A 24,424-nucleotide genomic window follows, 5' to 3' on the forward strand; every position below is an offset into this window, starting at 1 on the left:
TAGAGCCTGATTACCTCTCCCAGGACCCTCAGTACAGGTTACCACTGAAATTTTATCAACAGACGCTGTTTCTGGGAAAGGAATAAGAGAAATATCTCTAACTTGAACTTTGCAATGTAATCTTTCATTGCTTTTGGAAGCCAGACTGTAAAGTCAGATTTTTGTATAACACAGCGACAACATCTCAAGCATCAGTACATAAAGAGCTATTTTGGTTTATTTTCTCTAGGGCAGGAGGAAGAGAATCAGTAAAGAACTGGGAGAAGAAAATTAAACCCTTATAACTGCCTGGAAAACACTATTTCAAATGCTGGATTTCAAGGGCATGAAGGGAAGTGACACTGCCTAGGACTAAAATTAAATGTGATATGAAGCTTAATACTGTGCTTATTTTTAGGCAAGAATAGTAACTATTCCTATTTCTTCTGTACAAACCTGTTCCTAATAGGCATCCTGTCCAAAGAGTGATCCAGGGCAACTTCTGACAGCGCCAGGGGCGCAGTATGGGGCTATATGGCCGTCTACAGGAATGCTGAGGCCTGTTATTTTTTTCCTGCCACCACAGAAATATTCACAGTGCATTCCCAAGGTGGAATTTCCTTCCCTGGGGCCAAGTCCAACATCTACTCCAGTCAAGGATGATTCAGGTATCGTGTCAGGCTCTAGACTATATCCCAGCTGAAAGCCAGTCCAGCCAGTATCCCAAAAAACCTCTTAGCCTTCACTTAATCTGTCTGTGATTATTTTAGTTGTGGTCTTCCAAGCCACAGTTTGCCCAGACAAGTGACTCAGAGCCACCCAGAGAAAAGTGAACACCAGCAACATCCCCTCATTTATTACATGCCTAACCACCTTTCTGACGTCATTTCTCACTTCAGCTGTACAAAAATAAATAGGTTTATCTAACTTAGTGCTAGAGTTTGAGCTTCATGTATTGAACATTATGTTCCTGCATGGACTGACTATTGGATCACTGGAGAAGAAGAAGTGATTTACACACCTAAGGTTAAAATGAATGGAGAAGTTTGGGACAGGAGGGATTTCCTCTTCTTCCTTCCTTCCTGCTCCCATGTGAAAGTGCTTTGTTTTGTTGTTTTTAGTTTTTTAATGTGTGGTCCTTTTTCCAGGGCCACCTGGGAAAACTTATCTAACTAATTCTTCCTGCCGCAAAAGTAAATTTCCAAGTAAAAAGCTGGCAGCGCTCCCAATTCCTCCAGCCCCTTTCCTATAGCACATTATGGCGGTGGCTCTAGGTTTCTGTGACAGGTCTAAGCCTTGCTATTGGAAGCTGTGAAATGTGCCACAGACTGTTGACTATTATGTCTCCGTGTATAGGGTGTAATGAATGTTCTGTACATCCTTCTGGTATGAAACCTTCTGAGACAGCAGGTACCAACACTGATGGATGAGCAGCTCTTAGAAAGAACTGGCATCATTCAGACTGAATTAAAGGGATACAGCACTTCAGGGCTGTGTCTTCAAGTTCCTGCCTCTCACACACATATGCACCCACAACAATGTGCCCACTGGCAATAAGTGCGACTGCACACAGACCTTTTTAAGAAACTCAATTTGTTGTTCTAAGTAACCACCAGATCAGCCTGTTCCTCCACATGTAACCGCAAATATTCAGCTGCTTAAACTAAGCTCTCAGGCCAAATTCATCTCTTTTTTTTCATCGAGGAAATGAGGTAACAGAACAATAAAGAGCAGCCCAAAGTGATCTTACCCCACTACTAAATTTCTTCAGTTTATAAAAATCACTAAGAGGCAGTTCCTGTGTCAGCTGCTCAGAAAGCTGCAGAGCAAACCAGCAGCCCTAATACTTTACTAAACTAGTTGTAAGGTCATAAACGCAATATATATGGCTTCAGCTACAGCCACATGTGCAAAATGGGGTATTTAGCAAATCCTATTTAAACAACCTGTTTTAAGTTGCCTTTAAGCCTTTCCAAACTGTAACGAGAAAGGGCAGAAATTTTCCAAAGCCCCAAACAGGAACTGGCTGGGAAAACTTCAGCCAAAATATTTAAGCCATTTCTAAAAAAATGTTGCAGAGAGTATGTCATTTCTGGATAAGGAACAGTTTTCTGGTGTATTTTAGAGGGAGATTCTAGCTCCTCCTTGGTTTGGGTCAAAGAGTTTTGATTTGGCAGACTGCATCAGGCAAATATTTCTGTTCTCCTCACAAAAACACACCTGAATTCAGTTACTTTATACAGGAACTTTGACACTTAGACTGGACAAGCACTGGCAGCACTGGGACTGAACAACTGGCAACCTCAAAATAAGAAAGAGGAGACAGAGTATGGCAAAGAATTTGGCCAGACTGGCTAGTAAGCAGCTATGGTGTCTGGAAATATCTCAAAAGAAGCAAGGCATGGAGAGGTGGAGGTCAGAATCTAATACCTGCTGGGCAAGGGGATTGAAATTGAGTTCAGACATCCACGGAATGGAAACTGCGATTAAGAAGCAATCACAAGGTAGAGACAGTGCAGACCGTGGGCAGGCTAAAGACATAGGATGAGAGTGAGACAGCTTTGCCTGTTCGCTATTGCCCACCTCCAAAAAATGAAGCAGAATTGATTCCTCTTGAAGAAAGTAGAGATATAGGATTGGGTCATCTGACATTACAGGAAGGAGACAACTAAGATTAAGACACCTAAGCTCAGGTGTCTCACCACAGGTGTCTATATATGACCTAGTGCTTAAACTCATAGGATAGTAAATGGATATTTAGGTTGACATTCAGTTGCCTAAACAGGGATCCTTATTGTCATCTGAGACAATAGAAGACAGTACACAGGGCTGACCACTCTGCCACAGCATCTAAACATGACCTGTGCCCTACAGGAGCACCCTTCACCAATTTGCATGGCATCCTTTTGCAGAAAAGATGTTATTCTTCTTTGTGATTGACATATCCTCTCCGAAGAGAGGACAGAAGCTGGTAGTGCTGCCTAATTTGTGCCAGCAAGGAAGCTGAAGGCCTGGCACGGTACCTTAGCACAACTCAGATGGTATATTACAGGCTTCTAAGTGAGCACCTGAACCAAGAGATATATCTTAATGCATCTGTAGAAAAGAAAGGAATTTAAGTTAGACAAGATACTTGTATCCAAACATTTCCTAACTTCTGAGGTGCTGACTTGGTAACCTTCCCAATATTCTTTCAACACTTCTTGCACGTGCTTATATAAAGTGCTTATATATTAATTTGGGTTGGGATACTCAGAAGTATCTACTGAAATTCATACAAATCCTCTTTGATTTGCAACAGTCTATTAAGAGCAGCATGCAGACACAATGGACAGCATGTTCTCTACTCATAGGTACCTTTGCCAATTAAAGCAACCTCAGCGTTGGTTTTCCCAACCACTAAAGACAAATACAAACTCACTGAAAAGCCTTTATGTAACTTGTGAAGACCAAAGAGGAAGCTCGAAGCACCGCGAAAAGGTTGGTGAAAAGAACTGGAAATACATACGTGTCTCGCACGACGTTAACTGCGAGCAATTTTTGTTTGAAATTTCAGACACAAGATCAAGTAATTCAGGCCCCAAACCTGATGCGGATATTTGGCAATCACCAATCTGTGTGCAAAAGAATAAAGAAAACCCTGCGCTTTGTTCTGCTGTTATAGCTGTTTGCTTTCTGGCGTGAGTTCGCAGTTCCTGAGATCTTATAATACTTTCTGTAACCACAGAGCTGCAAATGTTTGAGAACTCCTCTAGACCTTGGGCCAATAGTTCAACAAACAACTACAAAAAAAGAGCTCAGATCTTCAAAGAGAAAGAGGAAGGAAATCAGCCGTCACCTAGCTTAAAAAATAAGAATAAAAAAAAAGGACAATGATGATTTATTGCTTACCAGTTTGCTTTGATAAAAAAAAAATCCTGTAAAACTAATCCTGAAAGGGAACTTAAGCTTTAATTTTCCCCCTGTATGGGGACACTTTATCATTTTCAGGATGGGCTCTATGGATCGTCATGGAGCCACTAAAGGGCAATCTGTCCCAGTCCCTCTCTTGTTGAGCGACCAATGTGTGGGCAGCCCCATCGCACCAAGCAGCATGTACATGTGCACTTCTTCATGTAATCAGACATATTATGGTCGCACAAGGAGCACTGAGATGACCTTCCCCACACCTGGTGATCTGACACACTCACCGATGCTGAAGAAGCCCTTAGGAAAAGCAGAAGGTGAAATGTTCTGTATCCAACTGTACTTTTGCCTTAACCATGGAACATACTCCAGATGTTTAATGCTGGAGATCCACCCAAACCTAGAATAAATTGCGCATTTCAGAAAAGGAGAAGCTAAAAATCTGAATTGAGAAAGAATTGTAGCTCACACACACTCATCCAATCATTGCAAGACGAAAATAGCATAATGTTTGGTTTCCTCTGCATATCCCAACCTGGAGAGACAGAACTCAGCCAGGATTTACCTCTAAATTACTCTCTTGTGATTGAGGAGTCCCAGACCCAGAAATTGTGGTCAAAAAGAGCATTTCTCTATCCTTTCCTTGCTGATCCCAGCCAAAGAGAAAGACGAAGCCTAACTGGAAAACACAGGAGTGAAAAAGAGGCACAGAGATTTCATAGGAGTCAAAAGGGAAGGGGACGGATGAGCAAATAACAGAACGGTGTAGAGAGACAGAAGAAAGAATGGATGTGAATACAGGCAAGAGAACAGGAGAACACAGAGATACAGAAAAATGGTGCTGTAGCTATGAGAATGTCCACAGGAAGGGACAGAACAGAGAGAAAATATGAGATAAGATACAGGGGATGGAGAACAAGAGGAACACTTTATCACTTTCAGGATGGGCTCTGTGGATCATCACGGAGCCACTAAAGGGCAATCTGTCCCAGTCTCTCTCTTGTTGAGCAACCAATGTGTGGGCACAGTCAGGAACAAGCAGGTCCGTCATTTCACAAATAACAGAGTAATAGGTTTGTGCTGTATGTATCATGCAGGCAGAAAGGTTAAATCTCAGAAACCTCAGCTTTTTAGGCCTGATTTTGTAACCGTACACCATTTCAATATGAAATTCATAGCTCCACGCCAGAGCTCCTAAGTGGGAATGCAGAGATGCCTTTGGGAAAATTCCCTCACAATATCCCTGGGATAATGCCAGTGTGTCATCCCCAAACTGCCCTAACATTCAATATATTTCAACTGATTTTGATATTCTGTTGCTCTTTCTTCTGAAGAAAAATTTATGATCTGTTGCTTTCACTGAAGGAACAAGACGAGATGGAAAAACAGCCAACAGCTGGTTTTCATATTTCAACTGCCTTATAAACCTCTCACAGTTCTTACAAACTTTTAAAAGGTATTTTACAGATTTTTTTAGTATTTCTTTATTATTCAAGAAATTGTGTTGTCACTTTGGAAACATTTTTTCTAGTCTAGGTCAATCCAATAGTATGCACATATCTTTTCCCGCAATGGAAGAGCAGATGTCCCCAAGGAGCATCATACAGGATCTGTTTTTAAGACATGAAAGCAAGTTATTATATTGGTGATGCCACCCTTGCCTTAACCAATAGTGGGTATGTAAACTGGCTTCATCTGGTTATGAGGCACTGCAGGCTACTAAACGATGGAACCTTAGGGACTACTTTATTTTATTTACCTAATTTACTGATACGCTGCTGTCAATTCAGCTGGATAATTCTGGCAATAACACATTTGCGTGCGTTTCTCATTATCACTTTTTCCTCCCTCTTATTTCTGTCATTTCACCATTTTGTTCTGCTAGCTAACATGCACATAAAATACAAAGACTTAAACTTTCATCTTCATTATATACCATTTCCCCAGCTCTCTTCAGCTCATACCCTCGTTTCACATACAGGATACAGTTTATGCCAAACACATTCTAAAGTGTACAACGTAGTTTCATCTTTTTTCAGTCTCAGTGTTGTTCCAGTATAGGTCAGGCCTACGAAGTAAATTTTGTGGTTTGTCCTTCAGAGGCTGAAAGTAAGGATTGTCCTGCTTGATCTCAGTCTTCCTCATCCCCACCTCTGCCGTAACAGAACCTCAAGCTCACACGTCTACTTCTAGAGGAGTGTGAGGGGAGAACACGATTAGCTCAAGTGTGCTGCTCCCAGACGCAGCTCTATCAAAACCTTTGAAGATAATTGCAGCCTGGCCCAACGTACCAGTGGGAGCCTAAGCAGAGACTTCCCAAACAAGCCCGTGTCCCCAAGCCAGCTCTTAGACCAACCTACAGAAAAGCCAAAAGGACACTGGAAGTCTGCACTGGACCAGGAAAAGCTCAGGGAGTTATCAGCTTCTTAAGCGGGACTCGCCTCCAGTTAGGCCCTGCCAAGAGCACAATAAAACCCTACACGGCTCCCGTGCAAGTCGTGTGGCTTCCCAGGTGCTCCTGCCTTTGGAGACTTCTCCAGGGAGTGCTGGGGCAGCTCTAGGACATCTTCCAGTGATCCCGGGGGTTCCTTCTGCATCCTGATAAAAAACTAACCCGACCAGCTGAATTGGGCCTCAGAGAGACACATCCCCATCCACCATTTACTCTGATGGAAACCAACGGAGCAAAACCAATCAGAAATGACCACATTTATCATTTGCTCCAATATGTATGGGCCAACAGTTATTAAAGAAACGCTCTCAGAATTTCCCCGCCTTTTGACAGTTGCTTAGGCCGAATACCTCAGAAAAGTTGGATATGAGAAAAACAGGGCAAAACCCCAACCTTATCATCCATACCCACAAAAACAAACAAAGCTGAAACACTCCAGGTGTATCATTTGTGGCCAGAGGTTGAGCAACTGAGATTTGTACTATTGACTGAAGACATTTCTTGTAAGATCTACAAAAAAGAGTGACAATCCATGATTTATTTTTCAAAGCAGGAACGTAGCGAGGGTACAGGCAAAGGACAACATGATTGACAGCCCATATATAATTCAATATGTTTCACTTAGGAGATCTCAGAGCATAGTAATTAGTGATTTTTTTTTTGCCAAAGAATTATCACCAACTCAATTCACAATAATTGAAGTTTCAGTTGAAAGCGCACAGGGCTAGTTTAGAGAACACAATTTAATGTTATCCCAAATTATAACGCTCTTAAGCTTTGCGAGTGAAAGACCCAAACCAGCTCAAAAGAACCCACAGAAGATCTCCCAATGACTGATGAGTCTAAAGTACTGTTCATTAACAAATATAATATTTTAATAATAAAAGCAGTCAAGAACTTGCATTATATTGCCAAACCCAGCAATCTCCACAGGTCATATTTCCCTGTTGATACCCATGAATACTTTTGACCACAAACACATACTACATAAAACTAAATAAATATTTACATCAACTCATCCTACCTTCCTCGAGTACCCCAAACCCACAAAATGGTAATTCGGTCTTCTTTGCTGCCTGTCCCACATGGCTGTAAGGTTTTTGAGCAGTTCCTAAATAATGCCACATTCAAGCCAAAAAAGTCTAAATGCTGGAGGTGAGGCAGCCCAGCAGGCAAACCCCTGCGGTGCTGGGAGCAGAAAGAAATTCTGAAGCCAAAATGCTATTCAGAAGTCTGAAAATAAGTTAGGAATGTCCCCCAAAAAAGCTCTGCAGCAAAGAGGTTGGGCTAAACTGCTGGCTGCCAGGGAAACACGAATCTGGACGGCACTTCAAGGGACAAGGCATTCACCTGCTGCCAAGGAGCCACGGATCTGTGCCCATTCCTGAGCTGCCAACCGGCTGGAGTAGCTTTTGCAACACACAGGGCAAGTTAGCATGAAAATGAAGAGCGACAAATTAAAAACGTTATGAAGATGAAGGCAGAAGGTGGTCACAAATCAGGGTTTTCCAGGCTGTGACTGATTTGTGGGTTGTTCTTCAATCATTCTAGGTTTGTTACTATAAATATACTCATTAAGGCACTGCAAATATTTGTTCAAGTTGCTCACGTGGTATTCATTTTTATGGAATTGCGTGAGATATTTGTAGGTCCAAGGTTAACATCAAAGTTCAGGGAAATGCAGATTGAGTTAATAAGGAGTGGAGTTCACAATAACATGCAAATAAACCTCACGCCTAGAGAGTTCTTACAAACACGTTCTCATTCATCTTCACAATGGCTCTGTAGAGGAGGTAAGAACAAATTATCCTCTTTTTTAGAAATTAAGGAAAGAAAAGCAGAAAGTTATTCATCCAGAGTCACTGCAGGAGCTAACGAGCCTGTGATCTTTAGTTGTGCACCAACAGGCACATGTCTCGGATCTACCCGGGCACCGGTTCTCACCGCAGCTACCGGATCCGAGGCGAATTCCTCACCGCCAAGTCTGTGCCTGTGTCGATGGCGTTGGCCGAAATTGCAACAGAAAGACATGGGAATACTTTCTAATGAAAGAGTTTGGCAGCAAGATGAATTAAGGACCGATCCTCCTTGGTACATAAGTCCCATTAAAGTTAACAACAAATACGAGACTTGTGTGCAAGGAAAAGCGATTAGAGTCTCAATTCCAATCAACGATGGGTTTACTGCAATTGTTCCACTTCGACAACTTCTTTACAACCTACACCAATGCTGCTTTCCCAAGGAGTCTTATTTGTACTTGCATTCTTCTTTTGCAGCGATTTTTCTTAGAGAAAAGCAAATATTCTGTGTTGGGTGTTGCTAACACGGCTGCCTCTATGAGTAAAAATGGTCACACCTGGCTAACTGGGAAGGTGAGGATTAGAGACTGTTACAGAATTAAGGACTTCAAACAAAACTATAAGCAAAGCTCATAATTCAGTGAAGGCTGAGAACTACCCAGAGGGGTGAGGATGTACACACGCTCTTATTTCTTTGTTCAACAAGGTAAAAATGCACCAGGAGATTTTGGAAACAGCAACTTTCTTCTCAGGCTGCAGGACTCCCCTTCCAGAGCAGTTCATATTTCACACAGACAGTGAAACTAGTGCTCAGACTAACAGCCAGACATTGTGTTCGGTTCTTTACCAGAAAATTGTTAAAATCAACCTAGAGTAAGGTTAAGCAGTGGCATTTTGGGTCCACAAAGGCCACTTTTCCCACCTGTGTAGCACAAGGCTGTTCTCCTCCCCACCACCCACCAGACCCCCTCGCCACATTTGTTTGCACATCCCAGACCCTCCAGGTCACAAATCAACAGCAAAGGCTGATTTTTTGGGACCCTTACTCTGTTTACCTGGAGCCAGTGAAAGTTTATAAGTGGCACATGTATGTTACACAGGAACTGAAAAATAAAGCTAGTCAAGAAAACATGGTTTACACACACAAACTGGGGTGTATTTCTAGAGTTGTACAATGTGCTACATGATAGAACAGTCTTAGGTTGGCAATAATACAGAGTTTGGTCATTTTTAAGCACAGATAGAGAAAAATAAGTTGTGTGTAGAAGTTTCTCAAAGATACCTGTAGCCAAAGGAAATAATGCTTTGCCCCCCACCAGCACGAGAAGCACTTTCCACCCATCTCAAATAATGGCCACACTGTCACCTGTGTGACCACCGGCATCTGCAGAGGAAACCTTTCACTCTTTTCTCTCACTTTGTGTACAGGCAATATACACACTTTTGGATGCTTTTGTTTATTATATATATATATAAACTATGACTATACTAGACTGTAGTTTTTTTCTCTCTGACTGGTACTGTTCATCATTCCAATGCGGGAATTACAGAGCAGGAGGCACAACCCTACTCTGTAATTTAAGATTTTTTGGGAGTTCAATGAGTTACTGCAGCTATCCAGATGCAATGCTAAATATCTTACAGGGGTTTCTTATTAAAAAATCACAAACTCATCTAATTTAATCTGAAGCAGTAAACAGCCTCTGAGCAAAGAAGAAACAGCAGATATAGCTCACCTTGAATTCCGTAAAGATTCTCACATTGCCGCACAGGACATCATCATAACCAAATTAGAGAGAGAAGGTAAAAATCACTGTGAGAGCGTGTCCCCTCAAAGAGCCCTCAAAAGGGGAACTAGTAACTAGTGATGGCTTGTCACTAACTTTGGAAGAGTCCTGCATAGCATTCCTATTGGCCTGGTTGTACACACTGATTTTATTTATCACCTGGGTGACAGATTAGAGAAGATATTTTATAATAATTATGAAATCATTTCATTTAGACTGCATGAGGTTTCTGGGCTTTCTTGGGGACAGCAAGAGTAACTCGTATGATCTTGCAAACTGGAGAAATGATCCTCATCTGTGAAATGAAACACTATAAAGCACAAAGTGCTAAAGAAAGGAGGAAAGAAATGCCTAAATGTGAAGCAGGGAACAGCTGGCCATTAGCTGAGCTGCTAAAAGGGATAACTACTTGAGGATGAGTCAGTGACACAAAACTGCTGCAAAAAAGGACAAAAGTCAGAACAGGTACACTAGGAGAGCTGCTATATCTTGTTTGTCGAGAGCTTTCTCAAAATATCATGTCAAATGGAACAGTCCAGAGAACAAGAAGAAGATTATCAGATATGGTCTATATGTTGATAGAACTGGGGTTTCAAGACTAGGAAAGAGAATACAAGAAATAACATGTCAATGGTTGTCATAAGGACATCCAATAGTCTCCAAGGTCACTAAGCCAAGAACAAAAATAAATCAATTTAATTTGCAGGAAATAAGATTTAGGTTAGACATTAAGGGTAATTTTCTGTCAAGATGATGACAAAGTTAAACAGACAAGCAAGGGATGCTGCAGAACCTGCTGCTTCAGAAGGTGGCATACCCTACTAGTAAGAACTTCTGATAGAAACAGTCTAGCTAGGGGTGGCCAGATCATGTTGGCTTTGGAGGCTGGATCTGAGTTTTGTAACATCCCACACACTCCACATTCATGGAAAGGGTGGTCTCGGATGAGGGACACCACAGCATCATCTCCTCCCCACATCTGGTTTCAGCAGAGGCAGCTCTTCAACCTGTACATCTGTCCATGTGCAGGACCACATGAGAGTTGGTTGTGGGAGCACCATGTGCTGCTTAAGCAGGTGCTCCCTCTTTTCATCGGTCCTGCTGGCTCTGTGTGGCCGATCAGCCATCCGTGACCTCAATCCAGTAGAGCTTTACCTGTCCTGCCTTAGCACAAGAGGCTGGACTGAGTGATCTCCTGAGGTCCAGAATAGGAAGCCAATGCTTCCAGAAGTTGTGTCACAGTGATGGTACTTAACACCTTGGATTTGATTTCATAAAGGCTGCATCCATCCTAGTTTCAATTGTTTTCTCCCACAACAGAATAATGAGCTGTCTGATGATGCACAGCAGGAATTAAATATAGTTTTTGAAACATCAGACCTGGCTCACTTTATGACATTTCACAAATGGAAAGAAAAATATATATTTGAATAGTCTTGGTCTTAAGTGGCTCCAATAACAATCTCTCTGAAGACTATATGATAGTCTTCAACATCATCCTGCAGTCATAAAATTTTTCATCATTTTTATCCCTTTCATTCAGTGCTTACAACTGTATGCAAAGTCCATAGCTTTCAACAAATTACGTAATGAACATAGAAAATAGCCCCTGAAGTACATGAACAAACACACAGACACTGACATCCATTCTTGGTTGTTCCTTCAACCACATTGACTCAGTTTTCCCTGTGCACTCAGAACTTTAACTGCTAGAGATGGGTGGGCAGTGGGTTTCAGCCAATCCCCCACTCCCACAGTGAATGGGCAAGATCCAGTAGGTGCCAATGCTTTTGTCTCTCAAGCCCTTTTGTCAGCACAATCCCCTGGTTTTTGGCACTGGAGACGTGGCATTATTTTGGCAGAAACTCTACCTTTCCTTCAGCAAAACCCAGAAGGGGAAGAGAGCTCCAGAAAAAGCACGAAGTTTAACTCACAAACAGGTCAAGCAGATTTTCTACATTTACTTTACAACATGCTTCCAACCAGGCTAAAATCCCGCCCAAGCTGTTCACCAAACATTTTAGCTACACCTCAGTATGCTTGCAAAATCCACAAGCACTTTTCCATTTCACTTACAGTGAGGACATGGTACAAAGTCCTGACTCATTACTGTTCCTCAGCCAACACTCTGCAACCAGCTCCACAACCCAGGAGAAGATGGAGACCGGAGTGGGGAGAGGTGACCTGGTTGTCACATACTGTAACAACAAGTCACACTTGTCTGCTTTGATGCTTATGGATTTTTCTTCACATGCTGTCTGGGTAACGCTGATGAAAGCCTTAATCCACTGTAGTGGGCTTGCTGAGATAATATTGATACAATAAATAGGTGCTGGGAGTACAAGGGTGAAATGTGACCCTGGCATTGTATGACATTGAATAATTAAGCAAGTTTTGGAGTTTCAAGGTACAGAAATATTGGCCGGATTAATGTTGAAACAGTAAACACTGTCTTTCAAACTGTTTCATTACGAGTGCAGAAGTGAAGAAAGAGAATTTAAATCAGCCAAATATGTAAAGCGTTCATTTCAACACAGTTCTTTATTCCTTTTGCTTTTAGTTGGAAAAACACAGGCACAGTACAATACCCAACCAGCCATGCAGCCACCTGTCCAATTTACAGCAGTGCTGGGCAGTTTAAGGTTTTCCTTCAGGTGTTGACAGTCACGATGCAAAAGAAAAGCCAGAGGACTGATTACAGCATGCAGTGTCTGTGGAAATGCAAAATAAAAGATGGGGGGAGAAAGCCCAAATCTTCCTGTTTAGGTGGAGTTCAGGAGCTAGACAGAGAGACTGTACTCTTACATTTGTCCATCTGGAGTTCTGTGTCCAGCTCTGGTTCCTCAGCACAGGACACACATGGACCTGCTGGAGAGGGGCCAGAGGAGCCACAGGAATGATCCGAGGCTGGAACAGCTCTGCTGGGAGGACAGGCTGAGAGAGTTGGGGTGTTCAGCTGGAGAAGAGAAGCTCTGGAGACCTTATTGTGGCCTTTCAGTGCTTAAAAGGGGCTGATAAGAAAGATGGGGACAGACTTTTTAGTAGGGCCTGTTGTGATAGGACAAGGGGTGATGGTTTAAACTAAAGGAGGGAGATTCAGGCTGGACATGAGGAAGAAATTTTTTACAGTGAAGGCGGTGAAACCCTGGCCCAGGTTCCCAGGGAGGTGGTGGATGAACCATCCCTGGAGACATCCCAGGCCAGGCTGGACGGGGCTCTGAGCAACCTGAGCTGGGTGAAGATGTCCCTGCTCATGGCAGGGGTGGCACTGGGTGAGCTTTGGAGGTCCCTTCCAACCCAGACTATTCTATCTTTCTGTCCCAAACCGATGAAGACATGCTTCCTTTGGATCCCAATTCCCCAAAGATCAGATTCAGATTATAACTCTCTGGTTACCAATGACAGATGCAGAAATTGGTAGTGAACAGGATGGTCACCTTCTCATTTAGAAATGGGGCCTTATTCCATCAAAAACATTTTGATCCACTGATTTCTAATTCTGGTCATGTCTTGTTTACCAATTATTGTCTTAAAGTAGTCCTCGGGGACATGACCAAGCCTAATCCATTCTTTTGCTCTGAACCATATTGACTTCTGTAGAAAAACACATGCTACTTCAGAGAAATCAGAGAACAAGCCCCGGGTAAAGTTTTCTGTCCTATTTTTTTCAAGAACAAAAACCAGATTTACAGTCTGAAACTTTCTGTACCAAATTCAAAATTTTAAAATATGGGTCAAATTTGCAGTGTAAGGAGCTCAATTATTGTTTTAAAACAAACCCCATGTTTTCCCACATTTATCCTATAATGCATTATACAAGTAACCAGCCCAATTGTACAAGGGAGGCTGAGAAAACAGAACAAATTTTCACCATGGCATTAGAGACTGACAAATGCTGCAGGCAGGGTACCAGACTGAACTGACAAATTATTTCACCTGCTATTGCAAATCCTGCATTCCTAAGTACTTTAGACAAACCTCTACATAAATCTCTTAATCTGCCACTTGAAACAATTCCCAATCTGAAACATTCACCTCAAAGTAATATAAAGTTAACCCTCACCAAAGAAAACTCAGAGCTTTAAAAAGACATGCTGTACAGCAAATTTAGCTTGAGTCAGGTACTTGCAAGTTCATTCAAACCTGACCGATCTGTAAAGGCAGAGGTTTTCCTTTTGAGAAGAGAAGAGCTGAAAGGAAGTTAAAGGTTAAAAAATGATTAAGATAAAAATCATGCAAATGAAGAAGCCACAAGGAAACAGGAACTGCCAGCCCACTATTTTTAATAAAAACCAAACCACCAAGATGTAACTATAAGGTTGAAAAAGGTAACTTGTTAAACTGACAATATGGATGAATTAATATTGCCAGAAGGTTTTCCTTAACTTTTTGTAAATTGAAATATGTGTATATAACCCTGTCCAGGTCACCGACAATTTTACTCCTGAATTAAGATGCTGCTGATGAGAAGTATGAAACCTTTCCAGATGTAGATGACAATTCCTAAATCCTGGAAGACTGCATCATCAGCTCAACAGGACACTGAATTAAGTGCAATCTCTGTCACTGACACACTTTCTGAGTTCTACTAAGCCATTTCTCCTGTGTGTCTCTGTTGAAGCCCTTCCTCAACTTTGACCATAAATAATATAAAGTCCTCAGAGCAAAATATTTCTTTGCCTGTATGTCTATACAGGGCCTGGCACCAAAAGGAGCCAGGATTTTAGCTTAATGCAAACAGCAATAAAGACAGATTCATAAATCCCTCAAAGGCTGTTCATCCCACGTAGTTTGGTTTCTACAGGGCCCAAGGAATGTTATACAGTAATTTTTCCATTAATCCCAAGCACTTGTGTTTCACTTGTATCCCTTCCAGCAGTAATCTCCAATTCTGAATGTAACTGGCACTGAAGGCACAAATACCGTAATTACAGGTAGAACATCTGATGAGGAATGTAAACGTAAAGCATAAATCCAGCTTTCAGTCCTCTGTGAGTACAGAAGTGAGAAACAATCTACACTAGAAAGACTATCAGATATATTATCACCTGATAACTTGTAGTCCACGTTTGACAAGGATCTACTAATGCTTATTCAAGGGTATTTGTGCATGATTCGAGATCACAAAACAATTCAGTGTGGAAGTTCTACCTCCTGCTGGAAGAAGGGTCAACAGTGAACTCCAAGCAGGTTGCACAGGACTTCAGCCAATCTTGTCTTGAAAACCTCCAAAGATTCATAATCTTTGAAAGAAGGAACCTCAAAACCTTTCAGAACAACACAGGAGGTTCTGTCCCTGAAGCTTTTCTATGCCCTTAAATTCACTCTGACATGGAAGCATTATACTATTGCACTGAAGGTGTCTCCATCCCACCTTCTCTCTTTGAGCCCAGAAGGCTCAAAACACATCTGCAGTCTTAAAATTCCCAGATGTCACATCAATGAAGGGTGAAATTCTGGAGCCATGTAAGTTGGAGATGGGATTTCCTCAGGTTTCAGTAGAGCCAGTTCTTAGTTACAGGGCCCCAACTATGCAGAGATAAACCCAGAATGCCTGCTTGGAACTACAGCTGATAATTATATTTGTTTTAAGGAGAAAAATCACATTTTCAGCACAGCACCATTTTCTTATTCAGCAGATGAGTCTAAATGATCCAAAACAGGTCCATAAGACAGTTCAGGTTGGAAAAGATCTTTAACCCAACCTCAAGTATAAGTCATGCTCAGCTATAAGGTCAGATTAGGGATTTAGAGGAAAAATAGGCCCATACCATCAAAGCGATGCTACAAACACCCTGTATTTCAAAAAACAAAACAAACCAGAACAAATCAGATTTTTCATTCAATATCATCTCTGTTTTTGGAAAACACATTTGGAACATTCAGTTTTGGTTACGCAGGAAAACAGACAATATTGGGTGGATAGTGAATAGTTTTGGTATTATATAAGACATTGGTCAAAAATCCATGTGACTTCAAAGGAAGATTACACAAGATTATAGACCTAGGGTGAAATTCTGGCTCTCATTAAAATCACTGGCAGAAATCCCACTGGCTTGACCACCGCCAGGATTTCACCTCTAATCTGACGTGCCCGTGTTTTACTGTGCAAACCCACACATGCAGACCCAGAAGTATCTTACAAATGCATCTCTCTGCAACAATAAAGCCTGGAAAACTTGTTGTGATCTTCCCCAGAGCTGCGCGGGGGGTTTGGCTCATGTTTAAGATATTCTCTCTTCCACTGGAGATTTTTCTTTCTATACAAATTAGGAAGACTGTGTACGCAATCAAGAACAATGGAACTGTCTGGAAAAAAAAGCTGTGAAACAGATTTTTCTGTTATTTTAAGTCATGGCTTTAGGAATAGCAAGGAGCACAGAAGCTTTCCTCCCATTTCTCTGCCTTTCCCACCACTGGTGAAGCTGGAGATGCTCCATTTTCACCAATAGCACAGGGGGTTATCCTGACACGCAGCAGCTTGCAGAGCATCCTTTAGAAAAGCACCTTGAGACCAGGGCAGTGCCTGTGAGAGCCTGGTGAGCACTGAGGAGGGAATACTGTTCACACCAGCATTTCATCTGCACATCCACATTTCCTTTTTAATGTCCAACTGCCTTTACCACAAAGAGCCTACCAGGGGAACACCTCCACGACTGGAAAAAACAGCCTAAAAGAATTGGTGAAGTGTTCCTTGTGCCACAGAGAATGTTTCACATGGAGACCAGCAGCCCAAAGGCAGTCAGATTTAAATCAAATCCTGATCCTGATTCTTACAGTGTTTCCTCATTGCCCTGGGCAAATCCTGCTTGACTTTTCTAGCGTGTCCTGCACCAGCAAGCTAAGAAACACAAGGCAAACACAGCAACAGAGAGAGACCCAACCACCTTCTGTGCTATCCAACAACTAGGAGATCACTCACAACTGTCAGTGCACAGTTCAAAACGCACGGTACAGCCCCTTCGGATGCTGGCTAGAGATGCTTGCTCTTCCCAGCAAGTATAGAGGTTATGCGTTATCACATATTCTCCCCTGCCAGGTAAACATAAGGCATCCCACCTTATTTTTTTAGGGACATGGTTTAGTGCTAGAGTTAGGTTATGGTTGGAATTGATGATCCTGGGGTTCTCTTCCAACTGAAATGATTCTGTGATTCTATGATTCTGGCAAAAGGCATTGCTGGAGTCCATCCCAATGCCACCATTTGTTTCATTCATGCTTTCAACACATCTCTGCACTTCAACAAGAGGTTTCCCCAGCTAAAAATGAGCATAACGCACATTTACAGCAAGAGCGTTGTGACAGTTAACTGTGTAATGCTTGTAAAGTCCTCTGAAAACATAAATCACTCTAGTGATGAATTATTAACCTTGATTACTATTGCTTACGCAGAACTTTGTGTTGGGGTTTACAAAGGCAAAAGAAGATTAATTATAACTTGTCCTGAAAGCAAAACCAGAGGAAGTAGAACACTCTCAATGCCACTCTCATGAAAAAGCCACAGTCACTTAGAGCAGCCTGAAGATCATGGAATCCCAGAATGTCAGGGGTTGGAAGGGACCTGGAAAGCTCATCCAGTGCAATCCCCCCATGGAGCAGGAACACCCAGATGAGGTTACACAGGAAGGTGTCCAGGCGGGTTGGAATGTCTGCAGAGAAGGAGACTCCACAACCTCCCTGGGCAGCCTGGGCCAGGCTCTGACACCCTCAACATGAAGAAGTTTCTTCTCATATTTAAGTGGAACCTCCTGTGTTCCAGTTTGTACCCATTGCCCCTTGTCCTATCATTAGTTGTCACTGAGAAGAGCCTGGCTCCATCCTCCTGACACTCACCCTTTACATATTTATAAACATTACTGAGGTCACCCCTCAGTCTCCTCTTCTCCAGCTCCAGAGCCCCAGCTCCCTCAGCCTTTCCTCACACGGGAGATGCTCCACTCCCTTCAGCATCTTTGTTGCCCTGCGCTGGACTCTCTCCAGCAGTTCCCTGTCCTGCTGGAACTGAGGGTCCCAGAACTGGACACAATATTCCAGATGAGGTCTCACCAGGGCAGAGTAGAGGGGCAGGAGAACCTCTCTCGACCCAGATGCTGGGATGGATGGCCAGGCACATCACGCATCCAACAAGAGCGCTGGGGTGAGCACCCAGCACGCAGCTCACAGAGGGGATCAGTTGATTCCCACCTCTCCACGGCACACAGACCAGCAACACAGCTTCACAAACACAGCAAATCCTCCTTCTCAGACTGGCTTAGTGACAAACCTTAACATGTACACAACTGAAAAGCATCAACGTGGAAAGATCCTCTTCCCAAAACCACAACTGTGCGTTTTGTCATCAAGTTTGCTTTTTGTAAGCTGCTACTGTCAGGAGCTTAACACAGCAACGATAATTTAAATTCCAGGGTTAACAGAAAATATCAGAGTCTCCAACACAAGTTTTGAAGTTTTCAGTGTTTTAAATATAAGCAGCAGTGCTAATGTTATGTGCCTGTTCCAGTGCTGGGCTATGGAAGGAGCAGGAGAGGTGGCTGCAGGGAGACGGGAGCTTTATTAGTGTGTGCTCAGAACTGACATGGAAAATCCAACACAACTTTGTGTGAAATCACACCCCTTGTAATCCTGGAAATGTGTAAAACACAGCATATGCAATAGAGACAACACTAGTCTTGCTTTTAGAGACGTTAAGCAACTGTCTGGTTTCTTCAAAAGGCCTGTAGGATCCACAGATCTTTTTTCCTTCCCAAAATAATCAAATCATAGACTGAAATCTACTACAGGCATCTCGCACAATGAACTCTGCTCTCCAAGAGTATCAACATCCTTGTACTTGTCGTTGCCCAAACAGATAGAAGAGCTAAATAACAAGAAAAATTAACCCACTGCGAGCAAGACTTACAAAGTCAATAAGTGTTTACCTTGATCACATCTCCCTAAAGGAAGCACCGCTCTTCAGAAGACCTCAATACAAAGATTATCAGAGTTCAGGTATCTCTGCAAGTGAAACTGTGGTTTCTGTGCTGATACTGAAAAGCTTTTGCCGGCTGTAGCAGCAGAGCAAACTAATTTCTTCAGAGGATGGGGGGGGGCTATTAGCTTAGACCTCTTTGGCTGAACACACCGTATGTGCTAATCAGAATTAACATGCTTGATTCAGCCACTGTTTCTTTATTTGGATCTAAATGTTCACAAAATCAGCAGGGATTGTTGTTTTTTTTTTTTAATCTTGCTGCAGATGGAAATTTCCATACTACAGTTCTGCAATGATTGTAAACAGGAGACTGGTTTCAACATCATCAGATCTTAACCCTTTCTATAGAGAACAGTGGCTGAATGATCTGTAGGGAAGGGAGATCAGGGCAATCCAACAAGGGCTCTGTGCAAAAAGGAGGAACCAAAACTGAGAGCAACATTTCTGCTCAGTCCCCCTATTTTAAACTGTAATGAAGACAAAGAAGAAGCAAAAAGGCAAAAGAAACAAGCTAAAAGAAACATTAGGTCACTAACTTTGCAGAACTTAACACTGTACAGATAAAATCTGCATCTGATCCTTAGTTCAGTATTATATATTAGCTTGTACATGACGAAGTAAAAAAAAACATAAGAGGAAAGCTTATACAAATTCTACAGGACTCCTTCCAACTCCCTCGCCTCCTAGTTCAAGAGGTATATACACTTTTAATACTGGATATCTTAATTTTTGAACCATGGCATCCCAAATTTGACATCTTTAGTCTTTTCTTGTTAACCTGAAGAGTGAACAGGGACAGAGCCTGCATCCCAAAACACACTTTCCTCGTTCCTATTACCAGGCTGCTGGGTGGCAGGAGAAAGAGCCGATGCCAGAGGTTTCCTCCATCCATGGGCCATGTCGCCCCAATTTGCTGTACACGCTGGAGATGCAGCAACTCTGCCCCTGTCACACCTTTAAGAGAGAATACTTTCCAGAAATACGTGTACACAGGGAAAGGAGATGGGGTTTCTGAGTTTCCAAGTCTTGTGCTAGGCACAGCAGTTGCTTCTTAAGGTACTTCAGGTTTTGCCTCAATCTTCAGACATCAATAGAGGGATTAAACGTTTCAAGGGTGTATTTACACAATCCAGGCCTAAATGATCCCTGCCACACCTCTCAATGGAAGCAGCCAGGCATGTTTGCTTTGTTTTGTCTCCAAGGAAGAATAAAGAAAAATAATAAAAAAATAACAGGTGTTTTTAATACTCTAAAGATCTAAAAAGTTCCATAGTGATTCGGGGTTAAATCCCAAATTCTAGGTCTTCCCTAAGGCTTAAGTTATAAATCAAACGCAAAACTGTCAAACCCTTGCATCACATCTAGCAAACACAGACACATATTTCAAGTACAGAAAGAACATTTCAAGCCCTTGAATTATCTGGTTAATAAAAGTGCGTTCTCCAAGCAGAGATTTTCTGGTTCGTGACTTCTGTCCCTCGTACGGAGAAGTGATCCAGCCTTGTGCAAAGTTTGCAATCTCCATCACAAAGGACTCCCCTCCAAAGTCTCATCCGAACATTCCCACATTTGATAGGATTTACTAGACTTGTTTACTGTCTGTTGTTTAACAGGCTGTTCTCACAAAATCTTCTTGCTGTGCTGTTGCAGTGGTCTGAACAAAAGTCAGATCCAAATGTTGGAGCCTCATTTTACCTCTTACATTGTTTTGCCACCAAGGGACTATCATTTGGTCCCTATAGTTCTACATGCACTAACTAAAGAGCGCATCTCATCTGCACTGCAACACTAACCATGCAAAACCAATCAACCATCTATTGCACTCATTAATTTAAATCAGTGAAGTATCATATCACCAATAAAAAGAGGTATTACTATCTCCTTTCGAAACACAATGGATCTTCTCCCTTTCAGAGGGGTTTCCATTTATTTTTTGCCTAAACCTAACCAGAGGGAGCTGAAAAGCCTGGCCCTTCGTGAGTAACAGTCCTGTGAATTCCTTATCTGAGGTTGAAGCCTATGTATAGTTTTTGATTAATATTTATTTGATCATGTTGACTTCTCTTTGAGTTCTGCATATCCTCCTTGTGGGCCTGGTTTCACTAAATTGGCAGCGACCCAAGTTAAATTTTATATTTTTATACACTTTAACATGGATACTTTCTGAGACTGGGTTTTTATTTTTTAAAAAATAGCGCTGCACACAAAAATGGCTATTTTCATACACATGTGAGCCAGGGCTACTGTTTACTGCTAAATTATTGCATAGGTTTGAACACATTGCTCCGAGAAAAGATCTGTGATTGTTTAGCAATTGGGCTGCTGGCAAAATTCCCTGCCTGGGGCCGTTTTTATAAATAGGCCTGAGGACAAACAAACAAGCTACTAATAACAAGTCGACTGTTCTGGTTTGAAGCAGCCTTGCTTTGTGTTGTCCAGCACACGAGAAGCTCGGATGGCAAATATAGCAAAACCTATGGCAAGAAGTAAGGCTAGATCATGCCAGGAATCAGTGGCACTTCTATTTCTCTAAAACGCTAAAATTTCAGTTCGCTAAAATAAAAGTAATTTGGGGGAAATACCAAAATACACAAGACTGTGTACAGCTGTGCTGTTTCAGATCTCCATTTCGACTATTGCTAGGTAAAATGTTAAGAAAACAGGTAAATGGCTTATTAACAGCCATCACCATCTCCAGAAAGCCTGGTGAATGCCAAGCAAGCTGGTCTTGCTTCTTCCAGCAGTTCTTTTCACCATGCCCCACTCATAACTACACCAAAGATCTGGACAACATCCCGTTTGACTCCGAGGAAGTTCTCAGATTTGTCAGGAGCACTGAGGTATCTCATCACAACTCCTAGCGGGATCTTCTCCTTCCATAGGTAATCCATTGGGCACTCACCCAAAAGCAAAGGTCAGATTATCTGCCATCTCTGTCTCAGTCTGTTCCCTCACTCTGATCACACTGCCATTCTTTTTTCTTGCTTTCAATGATGTTTTGTGAAGGTGATTTAAGCTTCCCAGCTAAATACTCAAACACATTTGTGCTCCTTCAGTACTTTATTTGCGAAAGACAGTCTTTCTTCAGTATCTTTTTCCGGTATTTCATCTGCTGCTTTCTCTTTCAGGAAATAACTACAACGTCAGTAGAAGACATTTTGCACCTTCGGCTTTGCAAGTTTATTTCTTACCAGTCAATGAAAGCCAGAGGAGTTTATAGGGGAACAACCCATCCCGATGCAGTAACTCTTGCAAGCAGTGTACCTACAGTAAATTATTCTGGAGGAAGGTAAGGAAAATTAGGCCCCTTATCCTTTGAAATTTCTCTTCTGTTGCTTATGGACCTTATGTCTGTTACTTGGAGGATGATCTTCACCCGTCTCTATTTGCCCTGGGTTCATTGATGTAGACACCATAACTTCCCTGTGTGCTGCCCATTTTCTCTGCTAAGTTTTCCCTTGCCAGGGGGGGCTTATTTTTTTTTTTTCCATAACTGCATTGGTTTTGTTTTGTCTTTTGTATCCTCCTTGGAGAGCACACAACCACAACCCTCCTCAGAGTCTTAACAGCTCTCTTATCTCTTTCTTTATGCTATACAGCAGTAGCAGCTTAGTCTGCGAGAAAACAAACCCTCTTTTTGCTGATAAGAAGAGCCACTTATGCTCTTCCTTCCCCTTTGTCTTCTCCCCTTTTTCGAGGGAAGATCTAGCCAGTTCTAACGCCACTTCATGAGATGACGCAGGCAAGAACATGAAGCCTAGTGGACCACATGCAACTGCTACCAGAGCGAGCACTTTTCTGATAATACCCAGAAACGATGGTGTCAGCACGGATTAAGGAAACAACGAAGCGCTCAGCATTTATGGCAACACACTGACGCATTTCAGCGTGCGTGCTGCAGCCCCAGGGAAGCAGCAGGGACATCGCTAGCCTGGATGAAAACACTCTAGGTAATAGTATAAAAACCACATTTGCCCAGAAGAAAATCCTCTCTGGTAGGACTACATTGGTCCTGATAGCAGCAGAGCAGAAAGAAGAGCTGGTAGGAATAATGGTTGAAAGAGCAGCAGCTGGTTTCTCTCCAGAATCACCAGCCACAGAGTTCCCTTGGCACAGGAAATGCCACACAGCCCTCCCAGAGAGCGCCCTCATAAATCAGCTTCACTGCCACAGGATGGATTTGTGCTTGGTTGAATTTCGAATGGTTCACAGCCTGCAACATAAAACTGTCCCAGCTTTCAGCAAAGCAGAACTTCTCAGATCTCCATGGGATGGTGGTGGGGTGATCAGACACCAAAGTGGACACCAGCATCCTCTCAAGGGGGTCTAGACTGGGAGGTGAGCACAAAGCCAGGCCAGGGGCCAGGCAGAACCTGCTCTCTGGATTAATGGACTGCTACAGGGTTGTTAATCCAGCAGCATTTCCAAAAAATGCTAAATCCACAGGGAAAAACAAAAAACCCTTCCTAAAGCATAAGCATTACCAAATAGATTACTTAAACATTTCACTACGTTAGTTTACATACATGCAAACAGCTTTGTTCTTGATATCTTGCTGCTTCTCAGTAGGTATCTGACAGCGGAAGAAAATCTTCAGAGCACTGACTTACACAAAAAGGGGGGAAAACGACATTCTTTTTCACCTTTAATGAAACCAGTTGTTTCTGCAAGTTTCTGCCGTCCTGCTATGCCACAGCTGCTCCAGCCCCACCGTCAGCTTTAGCCAATTGAACTCATCAGTTTTCAGCACACAATGCAGCTGAAAGCCAATTCGGCTGGTAACGCTGTTGGAAACAAATCACTATTCACCCAGATCTTGTATTAACCGTTTATTTGCCTTGACTACCACCACTGAAAAAGGACAGCTCACAACCTGCAAAGAGACCAGAGAAAACAGATTAAAAAAAAAAAGAGAAGGAAAAATATAGAAGATAAGAAAAATTTATAAAATGTAGCAGAAAAAAATAAAAGGAAACAAAGCTTTAAAAGTTATTCCAAGCATTAGCCTCTCAGGACAGATGGATAAGACCCTGAAGCAGAAACTGAGTAACTTCTACTGCAAATGGGCTCAGCATCTCCCAAGAACTCTATACCCTGTCAATAAAGAAAGTGTGAAAAGCAGGCTACCCGAAACAGAGGGAAACCTGAGTCTAGGCAGGCTCAGCTCTAAAGGTCATGCTCTTTTAGCCAAACCTGTAAACATCTACCCCATCTACTTGTCCCAATCACTCTCCCTACTGCAAAGCTCTAGACAGCTGCTACTGCTGCAAGAATGACAGAGGTCACCCTAACTAAACATGTTGAATTCTATCTTAATGATTTGTTCAGATAATTAGTTTGTCTTCCTGCACTAAATTGATTCTGCAACAAGAGATTTATAGGCTACACAACCTATAGCAAATGCCACACAAACACTTTGCAGATGCAAGTTCTGTTTTAGTGGGCTATAGTTCAATGAACTCCCATGGATGTTCCACCCAGATGCCCATTTTTTCAAGATAAGTTTTAGGGAAAAGCAGGACAAAAAAGG

The 24,424-nt window shown here is 42.3% G+C and overlaps 1 protein-coding gene across 4 annotated transcripts in view; it reads right to left on the bottom strand.

Moving 5' to 3' along the window:
• Positions 1-24,424, bottom strand: part of PRKAG2 (protein kinase AMP-activated non-catalytic subunit gamma 2) — a 234,603-nt gene that overhangs the window by 181,265 nt on the left and 28,914 nt on the right. The window contains exon 1 of one of the 4 annotated variants that reach the window (XM_065050429.1): positions 23,538-23,614. The exons of 2 other annotated variants lie outside the window; for them this stretch is intronic. The gene's annotated coding sequence lies outside the window, so the exon portion shown is untranslated. Of the gene's footprint in view, positions 1-18,841; positions 18,967-23,537; positions 23,615-24,424 lie in introns of those variants that run through there. One more of the 4 variants, XM_065050428.1, reaches the window with a different exon arrangement.

Source organism: Columba livia, chromosome 2 (assembly GCF_036013475.1).
Source record: "Columba livia isolate bColLiv1 breed racing homer chromosome 2, bColLiv1.pat.W.v2, whole genome shotgun sequence".
Lineage (NCBI taxonomy): Eukaryota > Metazoa > Chordata > Aves > Columbiformes > Columbidae > Columba > Columba livia.